The sequence below is a fragment of the Gallinula chloropus genome, assembly GCF_964237585.1.
Source record: "Gallinula chloropus genome assembly, chromosome: 1".
In the NCBI taxonomy this organism is placed as follows: Eukaryota; Metazoa; Chordata; class Aves; order Gruiformes; family Rallidae; genus Gallinula; species Gallinula chloropus.
The window spans coordinates 189,281,826-189,294,586 of NC_140085.1; positions in this window are offsets into that span (position 1 = coordinate 189,281,826).

Here is a 12,761-nt window from a genome sequence, read left to right on the forward strand (position 1 = left end):
GCCCACCCTGCTTCACCACCTGGGAACTGAAATCACTGGGGACCTTTGGTGCTGGTGCTGTCACCCAGCCCACCCCCAGTGGCCCAGGTGTGGGGGGCAGCCACACACCCCTGACCCCGATTTTCTGGCAGCAGCACTGGGGAATTAAATCTGTTGGTGGCCAAAGGGCTCCTTTCTGTCTGTGCCACCAGGGGGAGGGGATGCTTCTGGGCACAGATGGGTGTTTCCGGTCCAAAATAGCCCAAACTGGGAGCGCTTGGGGTACCCAAGCTGAGGCTCGGCTCTGCAACAGCCCTACCACGGATTTCTACTCTGTGTCCTTCCCTGTGCTGTCCCAAAGCTTTTCCAGCAATGGTCACAGACTGCTCAGGGCTGCGAGGGACCTCAAAGATCATTGAGTCCCACCCCCTGCCATGGGCAGGGACACCTCTCACCAGCTCTCTACCACGTCCTCTCCCAGCCTGGATTGACAGTGAGGATTTCCCCGACCCAAGGCCAGGACCCTGCACTTGTCCTTGTGGAACTTCATGAGGTTCCCCTGGGCCCACTTCTCCAGGTCCCTCCGCATGGCATCCCGTCCTTCCAGCGTGATAACCTCATGTTCCACAGGAGAGGATTGGGGTGGGAGGGGGGAACGGGGAAGGCAGAATTTCTCTCGTGGGAAGCCGCGTGGGGGTGGGGAAGGTGCTCTTCAGGAGTGAGAGGCTGCTCTGATGCTGCCTCCATGGAACAAAGCTATGAAAAAGAAAAGAGAAAGGCATTTGCGTGGGGCTGGAAAGGACAGGCTGCCCACGGCATCTCCCGGGGGGCAGAAACTTTGAGGGCATCTCCTTGGGAGCTGGGTACAGGGGCTGCCAGCCAAAAATCACAACAGGCACAGGACTCCGAGTTGAGGGTGATGCCTTGAAAAGCAGGAATCAAAACTCCCCAGCCTTGGTGGCTGTTCAGCAGGTATTGTTTATGGTGGTGCTGGGCACACAGGGGATCACATGTGTTTTCCTGCTTCACTGAGTCCTCCCCTGCAGCCTTGTCCAGCCTTGGCTGCTCCTCTCCAAGACACCGGGGACACAGCCTGGGCTTCAGCAGACTCATCTGGCCAAGCACCTTCTTCCTATTGGTTGGAGGGAGGGATCCCCAAGTGGGATCACACTGCAGGCTCCCCTTGCAGCCCCTTGCCACAGGACCAGAGACGCCTGTAGCTCCTTGTAGCACTCTCGCTCCACGCTGCACAGAGTGTGGATGACCTCGAGGACCAGCTACTCCTTGTCCATGTCCATGGCTGGGTGTCTGCTAGGAGAAGGCTCCATGTCCGTGCTGCTCATGGCCTGTCCCAGACCTGTCCATGGCCCTGCTCTTGGTCAGTCTCCAGTGGCAGATCCAGTGGGAAGTCTTGGTGAAGGGCTGGCCCTGGCTCTGTCCCCAGTCCCTCAGGATCTTGATGGGTCTGGAGGGCTGGCGATGGCTTGAGAGCTTCCAGCTCCTCCATGGCACCGGGCCAGGGCTCGGGGAAGGAGTAGCGGGCCTTGGTGAAAGCCCATCTGAGAGAGATGTGAAGAGAGAGACAGCGGCATCCCGACCGCTGTGGAGGGAACACGGTGCTGGGGTGTGAGACTCATCTAGAGGTCAGCCTTGCTTCAGGGCCTCTGGGTCGAGCCTCAGGGCTTCAGGGCCTATCTCCACTGCAGCCCCTGAGACGCTGCTCAGCATTCGGGGGCCTGGGTGAGGGTCCCCTGTGGGTGCTGCTGGCCCCGTTCCGAGCCCACCCACATCCCCAGGCACCAGCACACCCACTGGGATACCAGCCACCTCCACCCCACTTCTGGGGGTGCCAGCGGTGCCTGAGGCCAGCTTGTGCTCGCAGGGGTCGGGCACTAAGGGGCTCGCACCCCAACCAGGGGAGGGAGGGAGGGAGGAAGGGATAGAGGGAAAGGTTGGGGGATGGATGGATGGATGGATGGATGGATGGATGGATGGATGGATGGAAGGATGGACCACAGCATTAGGAACAGAAAAATATTTATTGCTCCAACATTGCAGATGGGGGGTGACCCAGGGGATTCCCAGCCACAAAGCCAGCGGCAGATCAGGAGCTGGGAAACGTGTTCTTCGCCTTGTTCTTCGCAGTGTCACCCCCAGGCCTTGAGAAGCACACGTAGAGAGGCTGGCAGCAGCTCAGGTGGTTCTGCTTACAAGACATGCACACTGGTTATGCCAGTCTCTCAATTATTGCTAGTAGAATACATAGCTGATTTCAGGGATGTCTTAGCTGTTTGGTGGAAGCAGGTTGACCTCCTAAGGTTCAAGTCCTCTTAAAGTAGAATCATAGACTCATCAAATGATAGAATGGTCTGGGTTGGAAAGGACCAAGAGTGGGAAGCACTTCACCACGGATCATGAAGTTCCAACCCCCTGCCACAGGCAGGCCCACCAACCTCCAGGACTGGATCTACAAGGCCCCACCCAACCTGGCCTTGAACACTTCCAGGGATGGGGCACCCACCACCTCTCTGGGCTGCCTGTTCCAGCCCCTCACCACTTTCTCTGTAAAAAACTTCCCCCTAATATCCAACCTAACCCTTCCCTTCTTCAGCTTCACTCCATCCCCCTTGGCCTGATGGTGAGATGTGCAAGGGAGAGAAAGAGGAGGACCCAAGCTGTAACTGTCTGTTGTTGAGGAGCAAGACCTTAGAGTTAGAAATGTGATGCTCAGGAGTTACCAACGTGCAAACTGCACTGTAGAATTTACTGGGAAGGGAAGGGACCGTAGATGGCAGTCTCTGTAGATCTCTCTTTTCAGCACTCTTCAGTGCTGGTCTCAGGGTTTAGAAAAGCTGGAAGAGATAAAGAAGTGTGAAAGCATGAGGAGAGGTCTTGAGAACCTTTCCCTTAACCGAGTTTGTAGCTGGTGAAGAGGTGAGGGCCTGTGTTAGGTTTTTAAACTCCTGAGTGATCTGCAGAAGGTGAAGAGGAAAAGATTTGCTGTTCCTTTCAGGTAGAATGTGTCATCTAATACATTTTCAGGTGACATGTCCACAAGAAACGCCTTGGGAAGTCCGAATGGCAAGAACTTGAAGGTGTAGAAAGCTCTTGTGGATTTTAAAGATTGTTAGACCATTTAGTAGATGAAAAGACACCGGAGGCTGTTAAAGGCCTCTTGGTCAGCAGGCGCCTGAGCCTGCAGGCTATCAAAGCTGGGAGAGTATCTGTCAGGCGTTGCCGTACGTGTTTGCATTTTTCTTCTCACCCATCCTCCACTGATCTCTGAGGACAGGTCGCTAGGTGGGAAAAGCCTGCTGGAGCAACGGTCTTACATTTGCCATGAAGGAATTCAGGTGTTTTGATTTCCACCCTTGCTTTTGTTACCCCGATTCTCGTCTTGTTTGGGTCCGTGGGGCTTGCAAAAGAAATGGAGTGAATCTTCTGGAACACTGAAGCTGGCCACTGGGAGCCACCCCAGTTCTCAGTGCTGAATGAACTGGGGCTGTTCAGCCTGGAGAAAAGAAGCCTGAGAGGGGATCTGATCAATGGTTATCAATATCTGAAGGGTGGGACACAGGGGGACATGGGCAGCCTCTTCTCAGTGTCTGTGGGGACAGGACAAGGGGCGATGGCCTCAAGTTGGAGCACAGGAAGTTCTACACCAATCTGGGGAAGAGCTTCTTCCCGGTGAGGGTGAGGGAGCCCTGGGACAGGCTGCCCAGGGGGGTGTGGAGTCTCCTTCCCTGGAGATATTCCAGCCCTGTCTGGATGCCGACCTGTGCGACCTGTCCTAGGGAGCTGCTTTGGCAGGGGGGTTGGACCCGATGGGCTCTGCAGGTCTCTTCCAACCCCTACGGTTCTGTGAGTCTGTGATTCTGTGGCAGGAGTTGTCCTGAGAACTGTCCTATTACACCATCCCATCCATGGAGGAGCAGGAGACATTTACCAATGGCAGAAACTAATGTGTTGTGATGGACTTCACAATAGGTCCTGAAGTGTGGGACACAGGGGGACCTGCAGCTTCTTACTTCCTTCAAGTTGAAGCAGGGATTTCAGAGCTTTGCAACCCAAGTCTGAGCACGCAGAACTCAGTAGGATTGCAAACAGTGCCCTGGCATCACCAACAGCTTGCATCTGAGGCTCATCATCTTTGGGATTGGTAGCTCGCACAGCCTGTGGTATGGGATGACTTGAGAAGCTTGAGAAGAACACCGGTGCCTGTAGCTTTTTAAGACACTTTCTGGCCTTAAATGTGAAAATTGGGATGTGCAGACTTGGTGGGGCATGGGCACAGGACCCATCATCGCTGCTTCTGATTCGGCTGCTGCCTCTGCTGGAGCTGGCTGAGCTCTAGCAAAGGACCTTCAGCACAAACTGACTTATTCCCTGCTTTTATTTAGGAAAGAAAAATCATCTGGTGCACACTGGGTTTAAAGAGCCTTTTCTAAACCTGCTATATAGCTGAGGGCACACTTGGCGTTTGTGTTGGCAGTGTGAAGCAAGAACAAAAACCATCGGTCTGTGCCAAAGAACTGGGTATAACAAAGCTGGTAACACGCCCTCTGCACTCTGGCACCAGTAAGGTCATCACTAGTGTGCTGTTCTGGAGATGTGACAGAGCTAGGTGGCAAGGTGGGGAAAGGAGGAGGAGGACTATAGCGGGAACGCAGGCCTTTTCATGGACAAGTTGTGATGCTTTGGCTTGTTTTGCAGGCTACAGGTCGATTTACTTTGAAGAAGAAGTAGATCTAACTCAAATCTGGAGGACATTGGAGATATCTGTAGGAAAGAAGTGATTGTTTACCCCGATGGTGAAAGAAAACCACCTGTTGGTGAAGGTTTCAATAGGTCATGGTTAAATCTGCGCTGTGTGGGGACGGCGGCGAGTGAGGATGGGCTTTACAGTCCTGGCTGTCTGCGGTGGGAGAGGGGACAGCTGCCCAAACCCAAACCTGAGGGTTACACAGTTAACCTTGCAGGTTTCTGAGCCTGGAACTGGGTTTAGACGCTGGTTTGAGCCACGTGTTCAGCTCCCAGCTCCTGCATGGAGCAGCTTTGCCTCAAAGCCCTGTCATCTCGTATGCTTTTGTCTGTCGTTAGCAGGTGAGCTGAAGTTACCTTAGATGGAGCCTGGCCTACAGATGAGACATCTCGTTGCCTGATAAAAAGCCCTGAGCGACCGGCAGAGATGAATTATGAAGGCAGACTGGAGACTGTAGGAGCACAGGAAGTTCTGCACCAATCTGGGGAAGAGCTTCTTCCTGGTGAGGGTGAGGGAGCCCTGGGACAGGCTGCCCAGGGGGGTGTGGAGTCTCCTTCTCTGGAGATATTCCAGCCCCGTCTGGACGCCGACCTGTGCGACCTGTCCTAGGGAGCTGCTTTGGCAGGGGGCTTGGACCCCATGAGCTCTGGAGGTCCCTTCCAACCCCTACAGTTCTGTGACTCTGTATCTCGGAAGCAGGGTGCTTGGTCCAAGGAATAAGCACCCAGAGGTGGGATCTTGGGTGTTCAAGGTAACGATTTTGTTCTGGTTGTGGGGTGTCAGGAGCAATCTGAAGTTTCCCTCTCCTGAAAGGTTTCTTGCAAGGCGTGATGTGCTTGCTCTTCTCCTTAGGCAGGTGGGACACATTTCCAAGTATGGCTGACAGGAGTGGCATGAGGAAGAGCCTTGGAGTGCCACCAGATTTATCCAATCAGAGTTCTGCTTGCCTCTGAGGGCACCAATGAGGGCTCAGCACCAATGAGGGCTCAGCATGCCACAAAGGGGGGTGTGGCTGCCGGGCAGGTGTAAGGGGGTGCAGGGCAGTTGGCACTGGACACTGTCGTCTGTCAGCGTCACTGCAGACTGCAGCCTCAGCCATTGCTTGTCAGTGTCTTGGTTGGCAGATAACTGGAGATCTTGGAACTCATTGGTGACCGGAGGGACACAGCTGTAGCTCAGCCCAAGCCATGGGTTGCTTCGGCGCCCTCGCTGTGGGTGATCTGATGCCATTCATTATGCTGGCGATGTATCTCCGGTTCATCTCCACCTTTCAACGGGACAGGAAGCGCCGGGTAGGAGAACGTTGCAGCGCACTGAGCCGTGCCGAGTCCTGACATGGGGTGGTGTCGGGGGGTGTGGGTGGCTGGGAGCTGCTCCCATTTCACCAACGTTCTGGGGGTCTTGCTGTGGAGACCGGCGATGAGCAACAAGCAATTCAATATGAATTTTAGGTGAAGCCATTTATTGGGTGAAATCACACGTATTCTATGCATTTCTTAGGGCAAAGGTTCTTGCTCCGCAGAACACTGTGCCACACCATGTCATGACATGCAGTAGTGTGGAGCATGGGGGAGTCCTGTAGCATAGGGCTGGGGGCTGCTCCACACTCACCCACGTTCTGGGGGTTTTTGCAGAAGAGGTGGAGGAGGAGGTTTGGGAAGACCAGGTCGAGAGTGTCTTCAGACAAGCCAAGCTGTGAGTGGCCCCAGCATCGAGCGCCCTGGAAAGGGCTGACACCCCACAGCAGCCCTGACACGGGGCTGTGCTGGGGGCTGCCAGCCGCTCACTTGGTCTCGTCCCTCATCAGGTTCTTCCCAAGCAACTGGAAATCCAAAGAAGCCTGCGTCACCCCAGGCCATGTGAGTGCTGGAGAGACGCTCAGCTCCTGCCCCAGATTCTCCACCTGTGCCCTACGCGTTTCGGGCATCCCCGCCTGCCTGCCGGCCAAGGAGGGGCTGCTGCCCGGGGGTCCCAGAGGAGGGCCCAGGCTGCAAATGGTCCCTTCTCTCTCCTCCTCTGCAGGGAGATCGAGGACACAGAGAGCCTGAACAGCCTGTCCCCGCGTGCTCGCCTGGGCTCCCCGGGATCTCTCTCGAGACGCCTATCGGCATCTCTCCACTCCTTCCCCGAGTCCAGCACTGGTACGATGGTGGAGCTGGAAGCTCTGAACCGATCCCCAGCCCTCCAGACCCCTGAAACTGCTGAGGGGCTGGTGACAGAGCCAGGGCCAGTCCTTAACCAAGACCTCCCTCTAGAGCGGCCATTGGAGACGTACCAAGAGCAGCCACCTGGACTGCTCAGAGACAGGACGCAGAGCCCCATGGATGTGGAGCCTTCCCCCACCAGACCCAAGGTAGGTGACCCTTGCTCTGCACCACATTGTGCCACAACATGTCATGACATGGAGTGGTGTGGGGGGAGCATGTGGGTCTGTAGCATAGCGCTGGCAGCTGCTCCACACTCACCCACGTTCTGGGGGTTTTTGCAGAAGTGGTGGACGAAGATATTTGGGAAGAGCAAGGCCAGGGTCCATGAGGAGCAGCCGAGCAGTGAGTGGCCCCAGCACCAAGCAAGCCGTAAAGGGGCGATACCCCATGGCAGCGCAGACACGCGTCTGTGCTGGGGGCTGCCAGCCTCTGACTCATGTCTCGTCCCTCATCAGGTTCTTCCCAAGCAAACGGAGGTGCAGAGAAGCCTCTCTCACCCCAGGACATGTGGTGAGTGCTGGGGAGACTCCCAGCTCCTGCCCCAGACTCTCCACCTGTGCCCTGCCCATTTCAGATATCCCTGCCTACCTGCTGGCCAAGGAGGGGCTGCTGCCCAGGGGTCCCACCAGAGGGTCTAAGCTGAAGCTGAGTCTCTTCTCTCTCCTCGTTAGCAGGGAGAATGAGGACACAAAGAGCCTGAACAGCCTGTCACCGCGTGCTCGGCTGGGATCTGTGGGCTCCCCGGGCTCACTCTCGAGACACCTATCGGCATCTCTTGACTCTCTCCCCGTGTCCAGCGCTGGTGCGATGGCGGAGCTGGAAGCTCTGAACCAATCCCCAGCCCTCCAGACACCTGAAACCGTTGAGGATCCGGTGACAGAGCCAGGGCCAGTCCTTGACCTTTGCCCCCCTCTGGAGCTGCTGATGGACACCGACCAAGAGCAGTTCCCTGGACAGGTCAGGGGCAGGGCACGGTGGCCCAGGGATGTGGAGCCTTCCCCCAGCAGACTCAAGGTAGGTGACCGTTACTCAGCACCACACTGCGCTGCACCATGGAGGTCTGTAGCATAGTGCTGGGAGCTGCTCCACACTCACCCACATTCTGGGGGTCTTGCAGAAGTGGTGGAAGATGATGTATGGGAAGCGCCAGGCGAGAGTCTATCCAGAGCAGCCGAGCAGTGAGTGGCCCCGGCACCGAGCCCCCTTCAAAGAGCTGACACCCCATGGCAGCCCTGACAAGCAGCTGTGCTGGGGGCTGCCAGCCTCTTACTCATGTGTCCTCCCTCATCAGGTTCTTCCCAAGCAACTGGAGGTGCAGAGGAGCCTGCATCAGCCCAGGACATGTGGTGAGTGCTGGGGAGATGCCCAGATCCTGCCCCATACTTTCCACCTGTGCCCTGCCCGGTGCGGGTATCCCTGCCTGCCGGCCAAGGAGGGGCTGCTGCCCAGGGGTCCCACCAGAGGGTCTAAGCTGAAACTGGGTCTCTTCTCTCTCCTCCTCTGCAGGGAGAAGGAGGACACAATGAGCCTGAACAGCCCATCCCCGTGTGTTCAGCTGCCCTCCCCGGGCTCCCTGCATTGGGACTTGAGCAGTACATGCTCATCTCCCAACTCCTTCCCCGAGTCCAGTGCTGGTACGATGGTGGAGCTGGAAGCTCCGAGCCGATCCCCAGCCCTCCAGACCCCTGAAACTGTTGAGGGTCTGGTGACAGAGCCAGGTCCAGCCCTTCACCAAGATCTCCCTCTAGAGCGGCCATTGGAGATGGACCAAGGGCAGTCACCTGGACTGCTCAGAGACACGGCGCAGAGCCCCAAGGAAGTGCAGCCTTCCCCCAGCAGACCCAAGGTAGGTGACCGTTACTCAGCACCACACTGCGCTGCACCATGTCATGACATGGAGTGGTGTGGGGGGAGCATGGAGGTCTGTAGCATTGAGCTGGGAGCTGCTCCACACTCACCCATGTTCTGGGGTTTTTTTCAGAAGTGGTGGACGAAGATATTTGGGAAGAGCAAGTCCAGAGTGCATCAGGAGCAGCTGAGCAGTGAGTGACCCCAGCACCGAGTGCCCTTCAAAGAGCTGAAACCCCACTGCAGCCCTGACAAGTGGCTGTGCTAGGGGCTGCCATCCTCTTACTCATGTCACCTCCCTCATCAGGTTCTTCCCAAGCAACTGGAGGTGCAGAGGAGCCTGCATCACCGAGCCGATCCCCAGCCCTCCAGAACCTTGAAACTGTTGAGGGTCCAGTGACAGAGGCAGCGCCAGTCCTTGAACAAGACCCCTCTCTGGAGCTGCCAATGGAGACAGACCAAGGGCAGTCACCTGGACAGGTCAGAGACAGGGCACAGAGCCCCATGGATGTGGAGCCTTCCCGCAGAAGACCCAAGGTAGGTGACTGTTACTCCACAGAACACCGGGCCACACCATGTCTTGATATGGAGTGGTGTCGGGAGAGCATGGAGGTCTGTAGCATAGTGCTGGGAGCTGCTCCACACTCACCCATGTTCTGGGGTTTTTTGCAGAAGTGGTGGAAGATGATGTTTAGGAAGAGCAAGGCCAGAGTGCATCTGGAGCGACCAAGCAGTGAGTGGACCCGGCACCGAGCACCTGTGTTAGGGCTGACACCCCACTGCAGCCCTGCCACGGGGCTGTGCTGGGGGCTGCCAGCCTCTGACTCCTGTCTCGTCCCTCGTCAGGTTCTTCCCAATCAACCGGAGGTGCAGAGAAGCCTCTGTCACCCCAGGACATGTGGTGAGTGCTGGGGAGATGCCCAGCTCCTGTCCCAGACTCTCTGCCTGTGCCCTGTCTTTGCCCAGAGTGGGCAGCCCTGCCTGCTGCCCAAGCAGGGGCTGCTGCCCGGGGGTCCCAGAGGAGGGCCCAGGCTGCAACTGGGTCTCTTCTCTCTCCTCCTCAGCCAGGAGAACGAGGAGACATTGAGTATGAAGGGCCTGTCCCCGCGTGTCTCATTGAACAACCTGGGCTCATGCTTGGACAGAGGATCCGTCTGCCTGGATTCCTTCCCCGAGTCCAGCCCTGGTGGAGCTGGAAGCTCTCAACTGACTGTGAGCCTTCCAGACCCATCAAGCTTTTGAGGACCGGTGACAGAGCCAGTTCATCCCTTCACCCCTTATATGGCATTTCTGGTTTTTTCTTGGAGATTTCACTCCTTTTGTTTCCCCCCCACCCCGCCCCGCTATTGTTAGAGTTTCTCTTGATCCCTGTTCTTGTTTATAACCCAACTCCCGTCTCTCTAACCCATTCTCAGTTCCCCATTGCTTACATCAAATATACAAACCCAAAACAACAAACCTGGAGTTTCTAGTGGTCAGTTTTTCTCTCTCTCTCCCAGATTTGCTGCGACTCAGTTGCTCACCACTCCCACCAGAGTTGACCTATTTCACTCACACCAACAGTTCATCAAATCTAAATCAATTTTCAATACTCAGCTCCAAAATCAAGACCAACCAATCAGTGCCAGCAGAGCAGCCACTCCGTTGGGAATCAAACTCCTGCATGACAGGCAGGAGTTCTCCTGCTGACCCACAGAGCAGGATGCGGTTACAGACAGACACAGCAGCACTCCACACTCACTTGGTGCTTACTTGAACGTCTCAGTCCCACCTGCACAGGTTCTTTGGATGATAAATCCAAACCAGAACAACACTCGATATCATTATCGAGATGCCAATCATCAACCTCCGTGAGCTCCCTGGGCTCCCTCGTGGACACCAGATCTGTGTCTCTCTACTCTTTCCTGGAGCCCTGGCTGGTGCGATGGCGGAGCTGGAAGCTCTCAACCCATTGTGAGCCCTCCAGACCCATCAAGATTCTGGTATTTCATCCCCCCTTTTCTTCTAGAAGCCCCTTTCCGTGTACCACACTCCCAGATTTTCCAAGCAGAGCAGCACCTCTTCCGTTGTTTCTCTTTCTCTCTGTTTTTCTCTTTTTTCTAAAGCCAATACTAAGGGATGGGATTCATGGGGGAGGCACTGAGCACCCATAGGTGGGAGTAGGGGAGATAGGCACCCGTGGGTTTGGGAAGGTTCTGGGCCCCCATGAGTGGGCGGTAGGCTGCATGGGGTGTGAGGGGTGCTGATCTCCTCCTGGGGTTGCATGAGGACACCCACAGGGGCAGGGCGGGTGGGTGCCCACAAAGAAGGGGAAGGTAGCACCCCAAACCCTGCTTCCTTGCTCCAGCCTGGCTCAGCGATGGCGAGACCCGGGCACACCAGGAACCCTCCATCGTTGGAGAAGGCTGAGGAGGAGGAGGAGGACCCAGTGGACGCCATGATCTCACGCACGAGCTGTGCCGCGCAGCACCGGGAGCTGCAGGACCGCATGGCGGCGCGGCAGGACTGGCGCCATTGCCAGCCCCAGGTCCGTGCTTTCGGCGAGTGCATGGCACGCCGGCAGCGTGACACCCAGCCCCGTGGAGCAGCACCTGGCTCACACCAAGCCCACCCTGCTTCACCACCTGGGAACTGAAATCACTGGGGACCTTTGGTGCTGGTGCTGTCACCCAGCCCACCCCCAGTGGCCCAGGTGTGGGGGGCAGCCACACCCCCCTGACCCCGATTTTCTGGCAGCAGCACTGGGGAATTAAATCTGTTGGTGGCCAAAGGGCTCGTTTCTGTCTGTGCCACCAGGGGGAGGGGATGCTTCTGGGGACAGATGGGTGTTTCTGGTCCAAAATAGCCCAAACTGGGAGCGCTTGGGGTACCCAAGCTGAGGCTCGGCTCTGCAACAGCCCTACCACGGATTTCTACTCTGTGTCCTTCCCTGTGCTGTCCCAAAGCTTTTCCAGCAATGGTCACAGACTGCTCAGGGCTGCGAGGGACCTCAAAGATCATTGAGTCCCACCCCCTGCCATGGGCAGGGACACCTCTCACCAGCTCTCTACCACGTCCTCTCCCAGCCTGGATTGACAGTGAGGATTTCCCTGACCCAAAGGCAGGACCCTGCACTTGTCCTTGTGGAACTTCATGAGGTTCCCCTGGGCCCACTTCTCCAGGTCCCTCCGCATGGCATCCCGTCCTTCCAGCGTGATAACCTCATGTTCCACAGGAGAGGATTGGGGTGGGAGGGGGGAATGGGGAAGGCAGAATTTCTCTCATGAGAAGCCGCGTGGGGGTGGGGAAGGTGCTCTTCAGGAGTGAGAGGCTGCTCTGATGCTGCCTCCATGGAACAAAGCTATGAAAAAGAAAAGAAAAAGGCATTTGGGGGGGCTGGAAAGGACAGGCTGCCCACGGCATCTCCCCGGGGGTAGAAACTTTGAGGGCATCTCCTTGGGAGCTGGGTACAGGGGCTGCCAGCCAAAAATCACAACAGGCACAGGACTCCAAGTTGAGGGTGATGCCTTGAAAAGCAGGAATCAAAACTCCCCAGCCTTGGTGGCTGTTCAGCAGGTATTCTTTATGGCGGTGCTGGGCACACAGGGGATCACATGTGTTTTCCTGCTTCACTGAGTCCTCCCCTGCAGCCTTGTCCAGCCTTGGCTGCTCCTCTCCAAGACACCGGGGACACAGCCTGGGCTTCAGCAGACTCATCTGGCCAAGCACCTTCTTCCTATTGGTTGGAGGGAGGGATCCCCAAGTGGGATCACACTGCAGGCTCCGCTTGCAGCCCCTTGCCACAGGACCAGAGACGCCTGTAGCTCCTTGTAGCACTCTCGCTCCACGCTGCACAGAGTGTGGATGACCTCGAGGACCAGCTACTCCTTGTCCATGTCCATGGCTGGGTGTCTGCTAGGAGAAGGCTCCATGTCCGTGCTGCTCATGGCCTGTCCCAGACCTGTCCATGGCCCTGCTCTTGGTCA